The sequence below is a fragment of the Mesoplodon mirus genome (assembly GCF_964341445.2).
Source record: "Mesoplodon mirus genome assembly, chromosome: 1".
Taxonomy (NCBI): domain Eukaryota; kingdom Metazoa; phylum Chordata; class Mammalia; order Artiodactyla; family Ziphiidae; genus Mesoplodon; species Mesoplodon mirus.
This window is the reverse complement of record NC_138976.1, coordinates 119117751-119139911: the sequence shown is the minus strand read 5'-3', so window position 1 is coordinate 119139911 and position 22161 is coordinate 119117751.

The window sequence follows — 22161 nt, the reverse complement described above, 5'->3', positions numbered from 1 at the left end:
CAGGCCAAAGGGCGCCTTCTTTGTCTGCACAGCTGCCCAAACTCTCACCTTTCCACTCAGGCCGCCCTCTTACTTGAAGTGTGTGTGGAACGTGTCCGCACAGTACACCACGCTGCACAGCTAAGCATAGGTTTGGGCATCGTAGCTTCCTGCCAGGTGACCGAGTTTCGCAGGCAGATGGGTCCCTGGGACACACGCGGAGAGGCTCCAGCCCGGGTCACAGGCCGCCCACTGCCCCTGCCCCAGATCGGGGGCCGCAAAGCGGCCCTGTCTGAGTCCCCTGCCTCTAGAGGGAGTATTGGACCAACACTTGTAGAAAACGGGGTCCTTGCGGGCCACTCATTGGAGGGACACAAATAAATCTTTGCCGACTTTCTGCTGAAACTTACGAACGTTCACACCTAAGCCTCTTACAAGGTCAGCTGTTTAGCTAAACATGAGCTCATGATCTAAATTTACACAATAATGAAGAAAGCAGCTACAAGGGGAGACAATCAGCCAAAACCATCAATACCAGAATTAGATTCCCAAGGCCATCCATCAGATGTAGGAATAATCGGGTGCAAGGCAGAAAATATACATAAAACTGGAACTGAAACAAGGCACAAAGATGTTTTCAAAGACTGGTAGGATCTCTAAAACATTTTTCAAGGACATGTCATTGATAAAGCTATATACTCCAAGGTTGTGTAATACAACAGATTAATCATTGAGAAGAGTGAAATTATGCTGTTTTGAAAACTATGGCAGGTCAGATTTTCTGCCTAATTCTATAAGAGGATTTCTCTAAAAAATACACATTATTTCAAAGCCTTATTGGCTCTGAAATAAGTTAAGGGTATTTCAAATGGCTTGTCTGCAAAGAAAGGTGAGATGTAGGGAATCACAGAAAGTCGAGGGGAAAATAGGTCAATATATACATTGCTGTATGGTGAACTAAGCCTTAGGCCAGCAACAATGGAGAGGACCTGACCCTTAGACACGTACAAGTAAGCTGGAATCTTCAAAAGTTCAAATCTTTATAAGTAAAAAGATTTATTAAAATCAATAACCAAGTGTTTTAATTGACTTCAGAAGATGAAAACAATAAACCCTGAGAACATAGAGAAAAGATAAGTAAAGATATGAGCAGAACTTAATACAACAGAAACCGTATAAAATTCAGGTGATTTAGTAAGTCCAAAGAATCTTCTTTGAAAAGATTTAAAAGACACACTTTAATTAAGGAAAACCAAAACATAAGTAAAGAATATACAGAAAGAGTCAGGACAATGTTAGAGCAGAGAATATATGAAATTCCAGTAAATTTGAACATTTCTGTCAAGTGGACCATTTCCTAGCTCCTAAAGTTTACCAACACTGACACAAGAGGAAATCATTTAAGGTCATCATGTCTGCCCTTGGCATTCTCGGAACGCCATGGCCTCAAAATGCAGCCTCTGTAGTCCATGGTAACCTGCGGAGATGGGGCGGGTCTGAGGGAGGTTGGAAAACTGCCCTCACTGAGGGAGTGTGTGTGGCCATCTCTGCTGTGACTGAACAAAGGGCAGGAGAGCAGGGTGCCCAGGGCAGGGCCCTCAGAGCCCGGCAGGCCCAGTGGAGTGTCACAAGCTTTTAGGCCCAGGCCAAAGGGCACCTTCTTTGTCTGCACAGATGCCCAAACTCTCACCTTTCCACTCAGGCCGCCCTGTTACTTGAAGTGTGTGTGGAACGTGTCCGCGCAGTACACCGCGATGCACAGCTAAGCATAGGTCTGGGCATCGTAGCTTCCTGCCAGGTGACCGAAGTTCGCAGGCAGATGGGTCCCTGGGACACACGCGGAGAGGCTCCTACTCGGGTCACAGGCCGCCCACTGCCCCTGCCCCAGATCGGGTGCCGCAAAGCAGCCCTGTCTGAATCCCCTGCCTCTAGAGGGAGTATTGGACCAACACTTGTAGAAAACGGGGTCCTGGCGGGCCACTCATTGGAGGGACACAAATAAATCTTTGCCGACTCTCTGCTGAAACTTACGAGCGTTCACACCTAAGCCTCTTACAAGGTCAGCTCTTTAGCTAAACATGAGCTCATGATCTAAATTTACACAGTAATGAAGAAAGCAGCTACAAGGGGAGACAATCAGCCAAAACCATCAATACCAGAATTAGATTCCCAAGGCCATCCATCAGATGTAGGAATAATCGGGTGCAAGGCAGAAAATATACATAAAACTGGAACTGAAACAAGGCACAAGGATGTTTTCAAAGACTGGTAGGATCTCTAAAACATTTTTCAAGGACATGTCATTGATAAAGCTAAATACTCCAAGGTTGTGTAATACAACAGATTAATCATTGAGAAGAGTTAAATTATGCTGTTTTGAAAACTATGGCAGGTCAGATTTTCTGCCTAATTATATAAGAAGATTTCTCTAAAAAATACACATTATTTCAAAGACTTATTGGCTGTGAAATAAGTTAAGGGTATTTCAAATGGCTTGTCTGCAAAGAAAGGTGAGATGTAGGGAATCACAGAAAGTCGAGGGGAAAATAGGTCAATATATACATTGCTGTATGGTGAACTAAGCCTTAGGCCAGCAACAATGGAGATGACCTGACCCTTAGACACGAACAAGTAAGCTGGAATCTTCAAAAGTTCAAATCTTTATAAGTAAAAAGATTTATTAAAATGAATAACCAAGTGTTTTAATTGACATCAGAAGATGAAAACAATAAACCCTGAGAACATAGAGAAAGATAAATAAAGATATGAGCAGAACTTAATACAACAGAAACCGTATAAAATTCAGGTGATTTAGTAAGTCCAAAGAATCTTCTTTGAAAAGATTTAAAAGACACACTTTGATTAAGGAAAACCAAAACATAAGTAAAGAATATACAGAAAGAGTCAGGACAATGTTAGAGCAGAGAATATATGAAATGCCAGTAAATTTGAACATTTCTGTCAAGTGGACCATTTCCTAGCTCCTAAAGTTTACCAACACTGACACAAGAGGAAATCATTTAAGGTCATCATGTCTGCCCTTGGCATTCTCGGAATGCCCTGGCCTCAGAATGCAGCCTCTGTAGTCCATGGTAGCCTGCGGAGAGGGGGCGGGGCTGAGGGAGGTTGGAACACTGCCCTCACTGAGGGAGTGGGTGTGGCCATCTCTGCTGTGACTGAACAAAGGGCAGGGGAGCAGGGGGCCCAGGGCAGGGCCCTCAGAGCCCGGCAGGCCCAGTGGAGTGTCACAAGCTTTTAGGCCCAGGCCAAAGGGCGCCTTCTTTGTCTGCACAGCTGCCCAAACTCTCACCTTTCCACTCAGGCCGCCCTCTTACTTGAAGTGTGTGTGGAACATGTCCGCGCAGTATACCGCGCTGCTAAGCTAAGCATAGGTCTGGGCATAGTAGCTTCCTGCCAGGTGACCAATGTTCGCAGGCAGATGGGTCCCTGGGACACACAAGGAGAGGCTCCTGCCCGGGTCACAGGCCGCCCACTGCCCCTGCCCCAGATCGGGGGCCGCAAAGCAGCCCTGTCTGAGTCCCCTGCCTCTAGAGGGAGTATTGGACCAACACTTGTAGAAAACGGGGTCCTTGCGGGCCACTCATTGGAGGGACACAAATAAATCTTTGCCTACTCTCTGCTGAAACTTACAAGCGTTCACACCTAAGCCTCTTACAAGGTCAGCTGTTTAGCTAAACATGAGCTCATGATCTAAATTTACACAGTAATGAAAAAGCAGCTACAAGGGGAGACAATCAGCCAAAACCATCAATACCAGAATTAGATTCCCAAGGCCATCCATCAGATGTAGGAATAATCGGGTGCAAGGCAGAAAATATACATAAAACTGGAACTGAAACAAGGCACAAGGATGTTTTCAAAGACTGGTAGGATCTCTAAAACATTTTTCAAGGACATGTCATTGATTAAGCTAAATACTCCAAGGTTGTGTAATACAACAGATTAATCATTGAGAAGAGTGAAATTATGCTGTTTTGAAAACTATGGCAGGTCAGATTTTCTGCCTAATTCTATAAGAAGATTTCTCTAAAAAATACACATTATTTCAAAGACTTATTGGCTGTGAAATAAGTTAAGTGTATTTCAAAAGGCTTGTCTGCAAAGAAAGGTGAGATGTAGGGAATCACAGAAAGTCGAGGGGAAAATAGGTCAATATATACATGGCTGTATGGTGAACTAAGCCTTAGGCCAGCAACAATGGAGAGGACCTGACCCTTAGACACGTACAAGTAAGCTGGAATCTTCAAAAGTTCAAATCTTTATAAGTAAAAAGATTTATTAAAATGAATAACCAAGTGTTTTAATTGACAACAGAAGATGAAAACAATAAACCCTGAGAACATAGAGAAAGATAAATAAAGATATGAGCAGAACGTAATACAACAGAAAACGTATAAAATTCAGGTGATTTAGTAAGTAAAAAGAATGATCTTTGAAAAGATTTAAAAGACACACTTTGATTAAGGAAAACCAAAACATAAGTAAAGAATATACAGAAAGAGTCAGGACAATGTTAGAGCAGAGAATATATGAAATGCCAGTAAATTTGAACATTTCTGTCAAGTGGACCATTTCCTAGCTCCTAAAGTTTACCAACACTGACACAAGAGGAAATCATTTAAGGTCATCATGTTTGCCCTTGGCATTCTCGGAACGCCCTGGCCTCAGAATGCAGCCTCTGTAGTCCATGGTAACCTGCGGAGAGGGGGCGGGGCTGAGGGAGGTTGGAACACTGCCTCACTGAGGGAGTGGGTGTGGCCATCTCTGCTGTGACTGAACAAAGGGCAGGGGAGAAGGGGGCCCAGGGCAGGGCCCTCAGAGCCCGGCAGGCCCAGTGGAGTGTCACAAGCTTTTAGGCCCAGGCCAAAGGGCGCCTTCTTTGTCTGCACAGCTGCCCAAACTCTCACCTTTCCACTCAGGCCGCCCTCTTACTTGAAGTGTGTGTGGAACGTGTCCGCGCTGTACACCACGCTGCACAGCTAAGCATAGGTTTGGGCATCATAGCTTCCTGCCAGGTGACCGAGGTTCGCAGGCAGATGGGTCCCTGGGACACACGCGGAGAGGCTCCAGCCTGGGTCACAGGCCGCCCACTGCCCCTGCCCCAGATCGGGGGCCTCAAAGCGGCCCTGTCTGAGTCCCCTGCCTCTAGAGGGAGTATTGGACCAACACTTGTAGAAAACGGGGTCCTTGCGGGCCACTCATTGGAGGGACACAAATAAATCTTTGCCGACTTTCTGCTGAAACTTACGAGCGTTCACACCTAAGCCTCTTACAAGGTCAGCTGTTTAGCTAAACATGAGCTCATGATCTAAATTTACACAATAATGAAGAAAGCAGCTACAAGTGGAGACAATCAGCCAAAACCAACAATACCAGAATTAGATTCCCAAGGCCATCCATCAGATGTAGGAATAATCGGGTGCAAGGCAGAAAATATACATAAAACTGGAACTGAAACAAGGCACAAAGATGTTTTCAAAGACTGGTAGGATCTCTAAAACATTTTTCAAGGACATGTCATTGATAAAGCTATATACTCCAAGGTTGTGTAATACAACAGATTAATCATTGAGAAGAGTGAAATTATGCTGTTTTGAAAACTATGGCAGGTCAGATTTTCTGCCTAATTCTATAAGAGGATTTCTCTAAAAAATACACATTATTTCAAAGCCTTATTGGCTCTGAAATAAGTTAAGGGTATTTCAAATGGCTTGTCTGCAAAGAAAGGTGAGATGTAGGGAATCACAGAAAGTCGAGGGGAAAATAGGTCAATATATACATTGCTGTATGGTGAACTAAGCCTTAGGCCAGCAACAATGGAGAGGACCTGACCCTTAGACACGTACAAGTAAGCTGGAATCTTCAAAAGTTCAAATCTTTATAAGTAAAAAGATTTATTAAAATCAATAACCAAGTGTTTTAATTGACTTCAGAAGATGAAAACAATAAACCCTGAGAACATAGAGAAAAGATAAGTAAAGATATGAGCAGAACTTAATACAACAGAAACCGTATAAAATTCAGGTGATTTAGTAAGTCCAAAGAATCTTCTTTGAAAAGATTTAAAAGACACACTTTAATTAAGGAAAACCAAAACATAAGTAAAGAATATACAGAAAGAGTCAGGACAATGTTAGAGCAGAGAATATATGAAATTCCAGTAAATTTGAACATTTCTGTCAAGTGGACCATTTCCTAGCTCCTAAAGTTTACCAACACTGACACAAGAGGAAATCATTTAAGGTCATCATGTCTGCCCTTGGCATTCTCGGAACGCCATGGCCTCAAAATGCAGCCTCTGTAGTCCATGGTAACCTGCGGAGATGGGGCGGGTCTGAGGGAGGTTGGAAAACTGCCCTCACTGAGGGAGTGTGTGTGGCCATCTCTGCTGTGACTGAACAAAGGGCAGGAGAGCAGGGTGCCCAGGGCAGGGCCCTCAGAGCCCGGCAGGCCCAGTGGAGTGTCACAAGCTTTTAGGCCCAGGCCAAAGGGCACCTTCTTTGTCTGCACAGATGCCCAAACTCTCACCTTTCCACTCAGGCCGCCCTGTTACTTGAAGTGTGTGTGGAACGTGTCCGCGCAGTACACCGCGATGCACAGCTAAGCATAGGTCTGGGCATCGTAGCTTCCTGCCAGGTGACCGAAGTTCGCAGGCAGATGGGTCCCTGGGACACACGCGGAGAGGCTCCTACTCGGGTCACAGGCCGCCCACTGCCCCTGCCCCAGATCGGGTGCCGCAAAGCAGCCCTGTCTGAATCCCCTGCCTCTAGAGGGAGTATTGGACCAACACTTGTAGAAAACGGGGTCCTGGCGGGCCACTCATTGGAGGGACACAAATAAATCTTTGCCGACTCTCTGCTGAAACTTACGAGCGTTCACACCTAAGCCTCTTACAAGGTCAGCTCTTTAGCTAAACATGAGCTCATGATCTAAATTTACACAGTAATGAAGAAAGCAGCTACAAGGGGAGACAATCAGCCAAAACCATCAATACCAGAATTAGATTCCCAAGGCCATCCATCAGATGTAGGAATAATCGGGTGCAAGGCAGAAAATATACATAAAACTGGAACTGAAACAAGGCACAAGGATGTTTTCAAAGACTGGTAGGATCTCTAAAACATTTTTCAAGGACATGTCATTGATAAAGCTAAATACTCCAAGGTTGTGTAATACAACAGATTAATCATTGAGAAGAGTTAAATTATGCTGTTTTGAAAACTATGGCAGGTCAGATTTTCTGCCTAATTATATAAGAAGATTTCTCTAAAAAATACACATTATTTCAAAGACTTATTGGCTGTGAAATAAGTTAAGGGTATTTCAAATGGCTTGTCTGCAAAGAAAGGTGAGATGTAGGGAATCACAGAAAGTCGAGGGGAAAATAGGTCAATATATACATTGCTGTATGGTGAACTAAGCCTTAGGCCAGCAACAATGGAGATGACCTGACCCTTAGACACGAACAAGTAAGCTGGAATCTTCAAAAGTTCAAATCTTTATAAGTAAAAAGATTTATTAAAATGAATAACCAAGTGTTTTAATTGACATCAGAAGATGAAAACAATAAACCCTGAGAACATAGAGAAAGATAAATAAAGATATGAGCAGAACTTAATACAACAGAAAACGTATAAAATTCAGGTGATTTAGTAAGTCCAAAGAATCTTCTTTGAAAAGATTTAAAAGACACACTTTGATTAAGGAAAACCAAAACATAAGTAAAGAATATACAGAAAGAGTCAGGACAATGTTAGAGCAGAGAATATATGAAATGCCAGTAAATTTGAACATTTCTGTCAAGTGGACCATTTCCTAGCTCCTAAAGTTTACCAACACTGACACAAGAGGAAATCATTTAAGGTCATCATGTCTGCCCTTGGCATTCTCGGAATGCCCTGGCCTCAGAATGCAGCCTCTGTAGTCCATGGTAGCCTGCGGAGAGGGGGCGGGGCTGAGGGAGGTTGGAACACTGCCCTCACTGAGGGAGTGGGTGTGGCCATCTCTGCTGTGACTGAACAAAGGGCAGGGGAGCAGGGGGCCCAGGGCAGGGCCCTCAGAGCCCGGCAGGCCCAGTGGAGTGTCACAAGCTTTTAGGCCCAGGCCAAAGGGCGCCTTCTTTGTCTGCACAGCTGCCCAAACTCTCACCTTTCCACTCAGGCCGCCCTCTTACTTGAAGTGTGTGTGGAACATGTCCGCGCAGTATACCGCGCTGCTAAGCTAAGCATAGGTCTGGGCATAGTAGCTTCCTGCCAGGTGACCAATGTTCGCAGGCAGATGGGTCCCTGGGACACACAAGGAGAGGCTCCTGCCCGGGTCACAGGCCGCCCACTGCCCCTGCCCCAGATCGGGGGCCGCAAAGCAGCCCTGTCTGAGTCCCCTGCCTCTAGAGGGAGTATTGGACCAACACTTGTAGAAAACGGGGTCCTTGCGGGCCACTCATTGGAGGGACACAAATAAATCTTTGCCTACTCTCTGCTGAAACTTACAAGCGTTCACACCTAAGCCTCTTACAAGGTCAGCTGTTTAGCTAAACATGAGCTCATGATCTAAATTTACACAGTAATGAAAAAGCAGCTACAAGGGGAGACAATCAGCCAAAACCATCAATACCAGAATTAGATTCCCAAGGCCATCCATCAGATGTAGGAATAATCGGGTGCAAGGCAGAAAATATACATAAAACTGGAACTGAAACAAGGCACAAGGATGTTTTCAAAGACTGGTAGGATCTCTAAAACATTTTTCAAGGACATGTCATTGATTAAGCTAAATACTCCAAGGTTGTGTAATACAACAGATTAATCATTGAGAAGAGTGAAATTATGCTGTTTTGAAAACTATGGCAGGTCAGATTTTCTGCCTAATTCTATAAGAAGATTTCTCTAAAAAATACACATTATTTCAAAGACTTATTGGCTGTGAAATAAGTTAAGTGTATTTCAAAAGGCTTGTCTGCAAAGAAAGGTGAGATGTAGGGAATCACAGAAAGTCGAGGGGAAAATAGGTCAATATATACATGGCTGTATGGTGAACTAAGCCTTAGGCCAGCAACAATGGAGAGGACCTGACCCTTAGACACGTACAAGTAAGCTGGAATCTTCAAAAGTTCAAATCTTTATAAGTAAAAAGATTTATTAAAATGAATAACCAAGTGTTTTAATTGACATCAGAAGATGAAAACAATAAACCCTGAGAACATAGAGAAAGATAAATAAAGATATGAGCAGAACGTAATACAACAGAAAACGTATAAAATTCAGGTGATTTAGTAAGTAAAAAGAATGATCTTTGAAAAGATTTAAAAGACACACTTTGATTAAGGAAAACCAAAACATAAGTAAAGAATATACAGAAAGAGTCAGGACAATGTTAGAGCAGAGAATATATGAAATGCCAGTAAATTTGAACATTTCTGTAAAGTGGACCATTTCCTAGCTCCTAAAGTTTACCAACACTGACACAAGAGGAAATCATTTAAGGTCATCATGTTTGCCCTTGGCATTCTCGGAACGCCCTGGCCTCAGAATGCAGCCTCTGTAGTCCATGGTAACCTGCGGAGAGGGGGCGGGGCTGAGGGAGGTTGGAACACTGCCTCACTGAGGGAGTGGGTGTGGCCATCTCTGCTGTGACTGAACAAAGGGCAGGGGAGAAGGGGGCCCAGGGCAGGGCCCTCAGAGCCCGGCAGGCCCAGTGGAGTGTCACAAGCTTTTAGGCCCAGGCCAAAGGGCGCCTTCTTTGTCTGCACAGCTGCCCAAACTCTCACCTTTCCACTCAGGCCGCCCTCTTACTTGAAGTGTGTGTGGAACGTGTCCGCGCTGTACACCACGCTGCACAGCTAAGCATAGGTTTGGGCATCATAGCTTCCTGCCAGGTGACCGAGGTTCGCAGGCAGATGGGTCCCTGGGACACACGCGGAGAGGCTCCAGCCTGGGTCACAGGCCGCCCACTGCCCCTGCCCCAGATCGGGGGCCTCAAAGCGGCCCTGTCTGAGTCCCCTGCCTCTAGAGGGAGTATTGGACCAACACTTGTAGAAAACGGGGTCCTTGCGGGCCACTCATTGGAGGGACACAAATAAATCTTTGCCGACTTTCTGCTGAAACTTACGAGCGTTCACACCTAAGCCTCTTACAAGGTCAGCTGTTTAGCTAAACATGAGCTCATGATCTAAATTTACACAATAATGAAGAAAGCAGCTACAAGTGGAGACAATCAGCCAAAACCAACAATACCAGAATTAGATTCCCAAGGCCATCCATCAGATGTAGGAATAATCGGGTGCAAGGCAGAAAATATACATAAAACTGGAACTGAAACAAGGCACAAAGATGTTTTCAAAGACTGGTAGGATCTCTAAAACATTTTTCAAGGACATGTCATTGATAAAGCTATATACTCCAAGGTTGTGTAATACAACAGATTAATCATTGAGAAGAGTGAAATTATGCTGTTTTGAAAACTATGGCAGGTCAGATTTTCTGGCTAATTCTATAAGAGGATTTCTCTAAAAAATACACATTATTTCAAAGACTTATTGGCTCTGAAATAAGTTAAGGGTATTTCAAATGGCTTGTCTGCAAAGAAAGGTGAGATGTAGGGAATCACAGAAAGTCGAGGGGAAAATAGGTCAATATATACATTGCTGTATGGTGAACTAAGCCTTAGGCCAGCAACAATGGAGAGGACCTGACCCTTAGACACGTACAAGTAAGCTGGAATCTTCAAAAGTTCAAATCTTTATAAGTAAAAAGATTTATTAAAATCAATAACCAAGTGTTTTAATTGACATCAGAAGATGAAAACAATAAACCCTGAGAACATAGAGAAAAGATAAGTAAAGATATGAGCAGAACTTAATACAAGAGAAAACGTATAAAATTCAGGTGATTTAGTAAGTCCAAAGAATCTTCTTTGAAAAGATTTAAAAGACACACTTTGATTAAGGAAAACCAAAACATAAGTAAAGAATATACAGAAAGAGTCAGGACAATGTTAGAGCAGAGAATATATGAAATGCCAGTAAATTTGAACATTTCTGTCAAGTGGACCATTTCCTAGTTCCTAAAGTTTACCAACACTGACACAAGAGGAAATCATTTAAGGTCATCATGTCTGCCCTTGGCATTCTCGGAACGCCCTGGCCTCAGAATGCAGCCTCTGTAGTCCATTGTAACCTGCGGAGTGGGGGCGGGGCTGAGGGAGGTTGGAACACTGCCCTCACTGAGGGAGTGGGTGTGGCCATCTCTGCTGTGACTGAACAAAGTGCAGGGGAGCAGGGGGCCCAGGGCAGGGCCCTCAGAGCCCGGCAGGGCCAGTAGAGTGTCACAAGCTTTTAGGCCCAGGCCAAAGGGCGCCTTCTTTGTCTGCACAGCTGCCCAAACTCTCACCTTTCCACTCAGGCCGCCCTCTTACTTGAAGTGTGTGTGGAACGTGTCCGCGCAGTACACCACGCTGCACAGCTAAGCATAGGTTTGGGCATCGTAGCTTCCTGCCAGGTGACCGAGGTTCGCAGGCAGATGGGTCCCTGGGACACACGCGGAGAGGCTCCAGCCCGGGTCACAGGCCGCCCACTGCCCCTGCCCCAGATCGGGGGCCGCAAAGCGGCCCTGTCTGAGTCCCCTGCCTCTAGAGGGAGTATTGGACCAACACGTGTAGAAAATGGGGTCCTTGCGGGCCACTCATTGGAGGGACACAAATAAATCTTTGCCGACTTTCTGCTGAAACTTACGAGCGTTCACACCTAAGCCTCTTACAAGGTCAGCTGTTTAGCTAAACATGAGCTCATGATCTAAATTTACACAATAATGAAGAAAGCAGCTACAAGTGGAGACAATCAGCCAAAACCAACAATACCAGAATTAGATTCCCAGGGCCATCCATCAGATGTAGGAATAATCGGGTGCAAGGCAGAAAATATACATAAAACTGGAACTGAAACAAGGCACAAAGATGTTTTCAAAGACTGGTAGGATCTCTAAAACATTTTTCAAGGACATGTCATTGATAAAGCTATATACTCCAAGGTTGTGTAATAAAACAGATTAATCATTGAGAAGAGTGAAATTATGCTGTTTTGAAAACTATGGCAGGTCAGATTTTCTGCCTAATTCTATAAGAGGATTTCTCTAAAAAATACACATTATTTCAAAGACTTATTGGCTCTGAAATAAGTTAAGGGTATTTCAAATGGCTTGTCTGCAAAGAAAGGTGAGATGTAGGGAATCACAGAAAGTCGAGGGGAAAATAGGTCAATATATACATTGCTGTATGGTGAACTAAGCCTTAGGCCAGCAACAATGGAGAGGACCTGACCCTTAGACACGTACAAGTAAGCTGGAATCTTCAAAAGTTCAAATCTTTATAAGTAAAAAGATTTATTAAAATCAATAACCAAGTGTTTTAATTGACATCAGAAGATGAAAACAATAAACCCTGAGAACATAGAGAAAAGATAAGTAAAGATATGAGCAGGACTTAATACAACAGAAAACGTATAAAATTCAGGTGATTTAGTAAGTCCAAAGAATCTTCTTTGAAAAGATTTAAAAGACACACTTTGATTAAGGAAAACCAAAACATAAGTAAAGAATATACAGAAAGAGTCAGGACAATGTTAGAGCAGAGAATATATGAAATGCCAGTAAATTTGAACATTTCTGTCAAGTGGACCATTTCCTAGCTCCTAAAGTTTACCAACACTGACACAAGAGGAAATCATTTAAGGTCATCATGTCTGCCCTTGGCATTCTCGGAAAGCCATGGCCTCAAAATGCAGCCTCTGTAGTCCATGGTAACCTGCGGAGATGGGGCGGGGCTGAGGGAGGTTGGAAAACTGCCCTCACTGAGGGAGTGTGTGTGGCCATCTCTGCTGTGACTGAACAAAGGGCAGGGGAGCAGGGTGCCCAGGGCAGGGCCCTCAGAGCCCGGCAGGCCCAGTGGAGTGTCACAAGCTTTTAGGCCCAGGCCAAAGTGCGCCTTCTTTGTCTGCACAGATGCCCAAACTCTCACCTTTCCACTCAGGCCGCCCTGTTACTTGAAGTGTGTGTGGAACGTGTCCGCGCAGTACACCGCACTGCACAGATAAGCATAGGTCTGGGCATCGTAGCTTCCTGCCAGGTGACCGAAGTTCGCAGGCAGATGGGTCCCTGGGACACACGCGGAGAGGCTCCTGCCCGGGTCACAGGCCGCCCACTGCCCCTGCCCCAGATCGGGTGCCGCAAAGCAGCCCTGTCTGGTTCCCCTGCCTCTAGAGGGAGTATTGGACCAACACTTGTAGAAAACGGGGTCCTTGCGGGCCACTCATTGGAGGGACACAAATAAATCTTTGCCGACTCTCTGCTGAAACTTACGAGCGTTCACACCTAAGCCTCTTACAAGGTCAGCTGTTTAGCTAAACATGAGCTCATGATCTAAATTTACACAGTAATGAAGAAAGCAGCTACAAGGGGAGACAATCAGCCAAAACCATCAATACCAGAATTAGATTCCCAAGGCCATCCATCAGATGTAGGAATAATCGGGTGCAAGGCAGAAAATATACATAAAACTGGAACTGAAACAAGGCACAAGGATGTTTTCAAAGACTGGTAGGATCTCTAAAACATTTTTCAAGGACATGTCATTGATAAAGCTAAATACTCCAAGGTTGTGTAATACAACAGATTAATCATTGAGAAGAGTGAAATTATGCTGTTTTGAAAACTATGGCAGGTCAGATTTTCTGCCTAATTCTATAAGAAGATTTCTCTAAAAAATACACATTATTTCAAAGACTTATTGGCTGTGAAATAAGTTAAGGGTATTTCAAATGGCTTGTCTGCAAAGAAAGGTGAGATGTAGGGAATCACAGAAAGTCGAGGGGAAAATAGGTCAATATATACATTGCTGTATGGTGAACTAAGCCTTAGGCCAGCAACAATGGAGAGGACCTGACCCTTAGACACGTACAAGTAAGCTGGAATCTTCAAAAGTTCAAATCTTTATAAGTAAAAAGATTTATTAAAATGAATAACCAAATGTTTTAATTGACATCAGAAGATGAAAACAATAAACCCTGAGAACATAGAAAAAAGATAAATAAAGATATGAGCAGAACTTAATACAACAGAAAACGTATAAAATTCAGGTGATTTAGTAAGTCCAAAGAATCTTCTTTGAAAAGATTTAAAAGACACACTTTGATTAAGGAAAACCAAAACATAAGTAAAGAATATACAGAAAGAGTCAGGACAATGTTAGAGCAGAGAATATATGAAATGCCAGTAAATTGGAATATTTCTGTCAAGTGGACCATTTCCTAGCTCCTAAAGTTTACCAACACTGACACAAGAGGAAATCATTTAAGGTCATCATGTCTGCCCTTGGCATTCTCGGAACGCCCTGGCCTCAGGATGCAGCCTCTGTAGTCCATGGTAACCTTCGGAGAGGGGGCGGGGCTGAGGGAGGTGGGAACACTGCCCTCACTGAGGGAGTGTGTGTGGCCATCTCTGCTGTGACTGAACAAAGGGCAGGGGAGCAGGGGGCCCAGGGCAGGGCCCTCAGAGCCCGGCAGGCCCAGTGGAGTGTCACAAGCTTTTAGGCCCAGGTCAAAGGGCGCCTTCTTTGTCTGCACAGCTGCCCAAACTCTCACCTTTCCACTCAGGCCGCCCTCTTACTTGAAGTGTGTGTGGAACGTGTCCGCGCAGTACACCGCGCTGCACAGCTAAGCATAGGTCTGGGAATCGTAGCTTCCTGCCAGGTGACCGAGGTTCGCAGGCAGATGGGTACCTGGGACACACGCGGAGAGGTTCCAGCCCGGGTCACTGGCCGCCCACTGCCCCTGCCCCAGATCGGGGGCCGCAAAGCAGCCCTGTCTGAGTCCCCTGCCTCTAGAGGGAGTATTGGACCAACACTTGTAGAAAACGGGGTCCTTGCGGGCCACTCATTGGAGGGACACAAATAAATCTTTGCCGACTTTCTGCTGAAACTTACGAGCGTTCACACCTAAGCCTCTTACAAGGTCAGCTGTTTAGCTAAACATGAGCTCATGATCTAAATTTACACAATAATGAAGAAAGCAGCTACAAGTGGAGACAATCAGCCAAAACCAACAATACCAGAATTAGATTCCCAAGGCCATCCATCAGATGTAGGAATAATCGGATGCAAGGCAGAAAATATACATAAAACTGGAACTGAAACAAGGCACAAAGATGTTTTCAAAGACTGGTAGGATCTCTAAAACATTTTTCAAGGACATGTCATTGATAAAGCTATATACTCCAAGGTTGTGTAATACAACAGATTAATCATTGAGAAGAGTGAAATTATGCTGTTTTGAAAACTATGGCAGGTCAGATTTTCTGCCTAATTCTATAAGAGGATTTCTCTAAAAAATACACATTATTTCAAAGACTTATTGGCTCTGAAATAAGTTAAGGGTATTTCAAATGGCTTGTCTGCAAAGAAAGGTGAGATGTAGGGAATCACAGAAAGTCGAGGGGAAAATAGGTCAATATATACATTGCTGTATGGTGAACTTAGCCTTAGGCCAGCAACAATGGAGAGGACCTGACCCTTAGACAAGTACAAGTAAGCTGGAATCTTCAAAAGTTCAAATCTTTATAAGTAAAAAGATTTATTAAAATCAAAAACCAAGTGTTTTAATTGACATCAGAAGATGAAAACAATAAACCCTGAGAACATAGAGAAAAGATAAATAAAGATATGAGCAGAACTTAATACAACAGAAAACGTATAAAATTCAGGTGATTTAGTAAGTCCAAAGAATCTTCTTTGAAAAGATTTAAAAGACACACTTTGATTAAGGAAAACCAAAACATAAGTAAAGAATATACAGAAAGAGTCAGGACAATGTTAGAGCAGAGAATATATGAAATGCCAGTAAATTTGAACATTTCTGTCAAGTGGACCATTTCCTAGCTCCTAAAGTTTACCAACACTGACACAAGAGGAAATCATTTAAGGTCATCATGTCTGCCCTTGGCATTCTCGGAACGCCCTGGCCTCAGAATGCAGCCTCTGTAGTCCATGGTAACCTGCGGAGAGGGGGCGGGGCTGAGGGAGGTTGGAACACTGCCCTCACTGAGGGAGTGGGTGTGGCCATCTCTGCTGTGACTGAACAAAGGTCAGGGGAGCAGGGGGCCCAGGGCAGGGCCCTCAGAGCCCGGCAGGCCCAGTGGAGTGTCACAAGCTTTTAGGCCCAGGCCAAACGGCGCCTTCTTTGTCTGCACAGCTGCCCAAACTCTCACCTTTCCACTCAGGCCACCCTCTTACTTGAAGTGTGTGTGGAACGTGTCCGCGCAGTACACCGCGCTGCACAGCTAATCATAGGTCTGGGCATCGTAGCTTCCTGCCAGGTGACCGAGGTTCGCAGGCAGATGGTTACGTGGGACACACGCGGAGAGGCTCCAGCCCGGGTCACAGGCCGCCCACTGCCCCTGCCCCAGATCGGGGGCCGCAAAGCAGCCCTGTCTGAGTCCCCTGCCTCTAGAGGGAGTATTGGACCAACACTTGTAGAAAACGGGGTCCTTGCGGGCCACTCATTGGAGGGACACAAATAAATCTTTGCCGACTCTCTGCTGAAACTTACGAGCGTTCACACCTAAGCCTCTTACAAGGTCAGCTGTTTAGCTAAACATGAGCTCATGATCTAAATTTACACAGTAATGAAGAAAGCAGCTACAAGGGGAGACAATCTGCCAAAACCATCAATACCAGAATTAGATTCCCAAGGCCATCCATCAGATGTAGGAATAATCGGGTGCAAGGCAGAAAATATACATAAAACTGGAACTGAAACAAGGCACAAGGATGTTTTCAAAGACTGGTAGGTTCTCTAAAACATTTTTCAAGGACATGTCATTGATAAAGCTAAATACTCCAAGGTTGTGTAATACAACAGATTAATCATTGAGAAGAGTGAAATTATGCTGTTTTGAAAACTATGGCACGTCAGATTTTCTGCCTAATTCTATAAGAAGATTTCTCTAAAAAATACACATTATTTCAAAGACTTATTGGCTGTGAAATAAGTTAAGGGTATTTCAAATGGCTTGTCTGCAAAGAAAGGTGAGATGTAGGGAATCACAGAAAGTCGAGGGGAAAATAGGTCAATATATACATTGCTGTACGGTGAACTAAGCCTTAGGCCAGCAACAATGGAGAGGACCTGACCCTTAGAAACGTACAAGTAAGCTGGAATCTTCAAAAGTTCAAATCTTTATAAGTAAAAAGATTTATTAAAATCAATAACCAAATGTTTTAATTGACATCAGAAGATGAAAACAATAAACCCTGAGAACATAGAAAAAAGATAAATAAAGATATGAGCAGAACTTAATACAACAGAAAACGTATAAAATTCAGGTGATTTAGTAAGTCCAAAGAATCTTCTTTGAAAAGATTTAAAAGACACACTTTGATTAAGGAAAACCAAAACATAAGTAAAGAATATACAGAAAGAGTCAGGACAATGTTAGAGCAGAGAATATATGAAATGCCAGTAAATTGGAATATTTCTGTCAAGTGGACCATTTCCTAGCTCCTAAAGTTTACCAACACTGACACAAGAGGAAATCATTTAAGGTCATCATGTCTGCCCTTGGCATTCTTGGAACGCCCTGGCCTCAGGATGCAGCCTCTGTAGTCCATGGTAACCTGCGGAGAGGGGGCGGGGCTGAGGGAGGTGGGAACACTGCCCTCACTGAGGGAGTGGGTGTGGCCATCTCTGCTGTGACTGAACAAAGGGCAGGGGAGCAGGGGGCCCAGGGCAGGGCCCTCAGAGCCCGGCAGGCCCAGTGGAGTGTCAAAAGCTTTTAGGCCCAGGTCAAAGGGCGCCTTCTTTGTCTGCACAGCTGCCCAAACTCTCACCTTTCCACTCAGGCCGCCCTCTTACTTGAAGTGTGTGTGGAACGTGTCCGCGCAGTACACCACGCTGCACAGCTAAGCATAGGTCTGGGAATCGTAGCTTCCTGCCAGGTGAAAGAGGTTCGCAGGCAGATGGGTTCCTGGGACACACGCGGAGAGGTTCCAGCCCGGGTCACTGGCCGCCCACTGCCCCTGCCCCAGATCGGGGGCCGCAAAGCAGCCCTGTCTGAGTCCCCTGCCTCTAGAGGGATTATTGGACCAACACTTGTAGAAAACGGGGTCCTTGCGGGCCACTCATTGGAGGGACACAAATAAATCTTTGCCGACTTTCTGCTGAAACTTACGAGCGTTCACACCTAAGCCTCTTACAAAGTCAGCTGTTTAGCTAAACATGAGCTCATGATCTAAATTTACACAATAATGAAGAAAGCAGCTACAAGGGGAGACAATCAGCCAAAACCATCAATACCAGAATTAGATTCCCAAGGCCATCCATCAGATGTAGGAATAATCGGGTGCAAGGCAGAAAATATACATAAAACTGGAACTGAAACAAGGCACAAGGATGTTTTCAAAGACTGGTAGGATCTCTAAAACATTTTTGAAGGACATGTCATTGATAAAGCTAAATACTCCAAAGTTGTGTAATACAACAGATTAATCATTGAGAAGAGTGAAATTATGCTGTTTGGAAAACTATGGCAGGTCAGATTTTCTGCCTAATTCTATAAGAAGATTTCTCTAAAAAATACACATTATTTCAAAGACTTATTGGCTGTGAAATAAGTTAAGGGTATTTCAAATGGCTTGTCTGCAAAGAAAGGTGAGATGTAGGGAATCACAGAAAGTCGAGGGGAAAATAGGTCAATATATACATTGCTGTATGGTGAACTAAGCCTTAGGCCAGCAACAATGGAGAGGACCTGACCCTTAGACACGTACAAGTAAGCTGGAATCTTCAAAAGTTCAAATCTTTATAAGTAAAAAGATTTAAAAAAATCTATAACCAAGTGTTTTAATTGACATCAGAAGATGAAAACAATAAACCCTGAGAACATAGAGAAAAGATAAATAAAGATATGAGCAGAACTTAATACAACAGAAAACGTATAAAATTCAGGTGATTTAGTAAGTCCAAAGAATCTTCTTTGAAAAGATTTAAAAGACACACTTTGATTACGAAAACCAAAACATAAGTAAAGAATATACAGAAAGAGTCAGGACAATGTTAGAGCAGAGAATATATGAAATGCCAGTAAATTTGAACATTTCTGTCAAGTGGACCATTTCCTAGCTCCTAAAGTTTACCAACACTGACACAAGAGGAAATCATTTAAGGTCATCATGTCTGCCCTTGGCATTCTTGGAACGCCCTGGCCTCAGGATGCAGCCTCTGTAGTCCATGGTAACCTGCGGAGAGGGGGCGGGGCTGAGGGAGGTGGGAACACTGCCCTCACTGAGGGAGTGGGTGTGGCCATCTCTGCTGTGACTGAACAAAGGTCAGGGGAGCAGGGGGCCCAGGGCAGGGCCCTCAGAGCCCGGCAGGCCCAGTGGAGTGTCACAAGCTTTTAGGCCCAGGTCAAAGGGCGCCTTCTTTGTCTGCACAGCTGCCCAAACTCTCACCTTTCCACTCAGGCCGCCCTCTTACTTGAAGTGTGTGTGGAACGTGTCCGCGCAGTACACCGCGCTGCACAGCTAAGCATAGGTCTGGGAATCGTAGCTTCCTGCCAGGTGACCGAGGTTCGCAGGCAGATGGGTTCCTGGGACACACGCGGAGAGGTTCCAGCCCGGGTCACTGGCCGCCCACTGCCCCTGCCCCAGATCGGTGGCCGCAAAGCAGCCCTGTCTGAGTCCCCTGCCTCTAGAGGGATTATTGGACCAACACTTGTAGAAAACGGGGTACTTGCGGGCCACTCATTGGAGGGACACAAATAAATCTTTGCCGACTTTCTGCTGAAACTTACGAGCGTTCACACCTAAGCCTCTTACAAGGTCAGCTGTTTAGCTAAACATGAGCTCATGATCTAAATTTACACAGTAATGAAGAAAGCAGCTACAAGGGGAGACAATCAGCCAAAACCATCAATACCAGAATTAGATTCCCAAGGCCATCCATCAGATGTAGGAATAATCGGGTGCAAGGCAGAAAATATACATAAAACTGGAACTGAAACAAGGCACAAGGATGTTTTCAAAGACTGGTAGGATCTCTAAAACATTTTTCAAGGACATGTCATTGATAAAGCTAAATAATCCAAGGTTGTGTAATACAACAGATTAATCATTGAGAAGAGTGAAATTATGCTGTTTTGAAAACTATGGCAGGTCAGATTTTCTGGCTAATTCTATAAGAGGATTTCTCTAAAAAATACACATTATTTCAAAGACTTATTGGCTCTGAAATAAGTTAAGGGTATTTCAAATGGCTTGTCTGCAAAGAAAGGTGAGATGTAGGGAATCACAGAAAGTCGAGGGGAAAATAGGTCAATATATACATTGCTGTATGGTGAACTAAGCCTTAGGCCAGCAACAATGGAGAGGACCTGACCCTTAGACACGTACAAGTAAGCTGGAATCTTCAAAAGTTCAAATCTTTATAAGTAAAAAGATTTATTAAAATCAATAACCAAGTGTTTTAATTGACATCAGAAGATGAAAACAATAAACCCTGAGAACATAGAGAAAAGATATGTAAAGATATGAGCAGAACTTAATACAAGAGAAAACGTATAAAATTCAGGTGATTTAGTAAGTCCAAAGAATCTTCTTTGAAAAGATTTAAAAGACACACTTTGATTAAGGAAAACCAAAACATAAGTAAAGAATATACAGAAAGAGTCAGGACAATGTTAGAGCAGAGAATATATGAAATGCCAGTAAATTTGAACATTTCTGTCAAGTGGACCATTTCCTAGCTCCTAAAGTTTACCAACACTGACACAAGAGGAAATCATTTAAGGTCATCATGTCTGCCCTTGGCATTCTCGGAACGCCCTGGCCTCAGAATGCAGCCTCTGTAGTCCATTGTAACCTGCGGAGTGGGGGCGGGGCTGAGGGAGGTTGGAACACTGCCCTCACTGAGGGAGTGGGTGTGGCCATCTCTGCTGTGACTGAACAAAGTGCAGGGGAGCAGGGGGCCCAGGGCAGGGCCCTCAGAGCCCCGCAGGGACAGTGGAGTGTCACAAGCTTTTAGGCCCAGGCCAAAGGGCGCCTTCTTTGTCTGCACAGCTGCCCAAACTCTCACCTTTCCACTCAGGCCGCCCTCTTACTTGAAGTGTGTGTGGAACGTGTCCGCGCAGTACACCACGCTGCACAGCTAAGCATAGGTTTGGGCATCGTAGCTTCCTGCCAGGTGACCGAGGTTCGCAGGCAGATGGGTCCCTGGGACACACGCGGAGAGGCTCCAGCCCGGGTCACAGGCCGCCCACTGCCCCTGCCCCAGATCAGGGGCCGCAAAGCGGCCCTGTCTGAGTACCCTGCCTCTAGAGGGAGTATTGGACCAACACGTGTAGAAAATGGGGTCCTTGCGGGCCACTCATTGGAGGGACACAAATAAATCTTTGCCGACTTTCTGCTGAAACTTACGAGCGTTCACACCTAAGCCTCTTACAAGGTCAGCTGTTTAGCTAAACATGAGCTCATGATCTAAATTTACACAATAATGAAGAAAGCAGCTACAAGTGGAGACAATCAGCCAAAACCAACAATACCAGAATTAGATTCCCAGGGCCATCCATCAGATGTAGGAATAATCGGGTGCAAGGCAGAAAATATACATAAAACTGGAACTGAAACAAGGCACAAAGATGTTTTCAAAGACTGGTAGGATCTCTAAAACATTTTTCAAGGACATGTCATTGATAAAGCTATATACTCCAAGGTTGTGTAATAAAACAGATTAATCATTGAGAAGAGTGAAATTATGCTGTTTTGAAAACTATGGCAGGTCAGATTTTCTGCCTAATTCTATAAGAGGATTTCTCTAAAAAATACACATTATTTCAAAGACTTATTGGCTCTGAAATAAGTTAAGGGTATTTCAAATGGCTTGTCTGCAAAGAAAGGTGAGATGTAGGGAATCACAGAAAGTCGAGGGGAAAATAGGTCAATATATACATTGCTGTATGGTGAACTAAGCCTTAGGCCAGCAACAATGGAGAGGACCTGACCCTTAGACACGTACAAGTAAGCTGGAATCTTCAAAAGTTCAAATCTTTATAAGTAAAAAGATTTATTAAAATCAATAACCAAGTGTTTTAATTGACATCAGAAGATGAAAACAATAAACCCTGA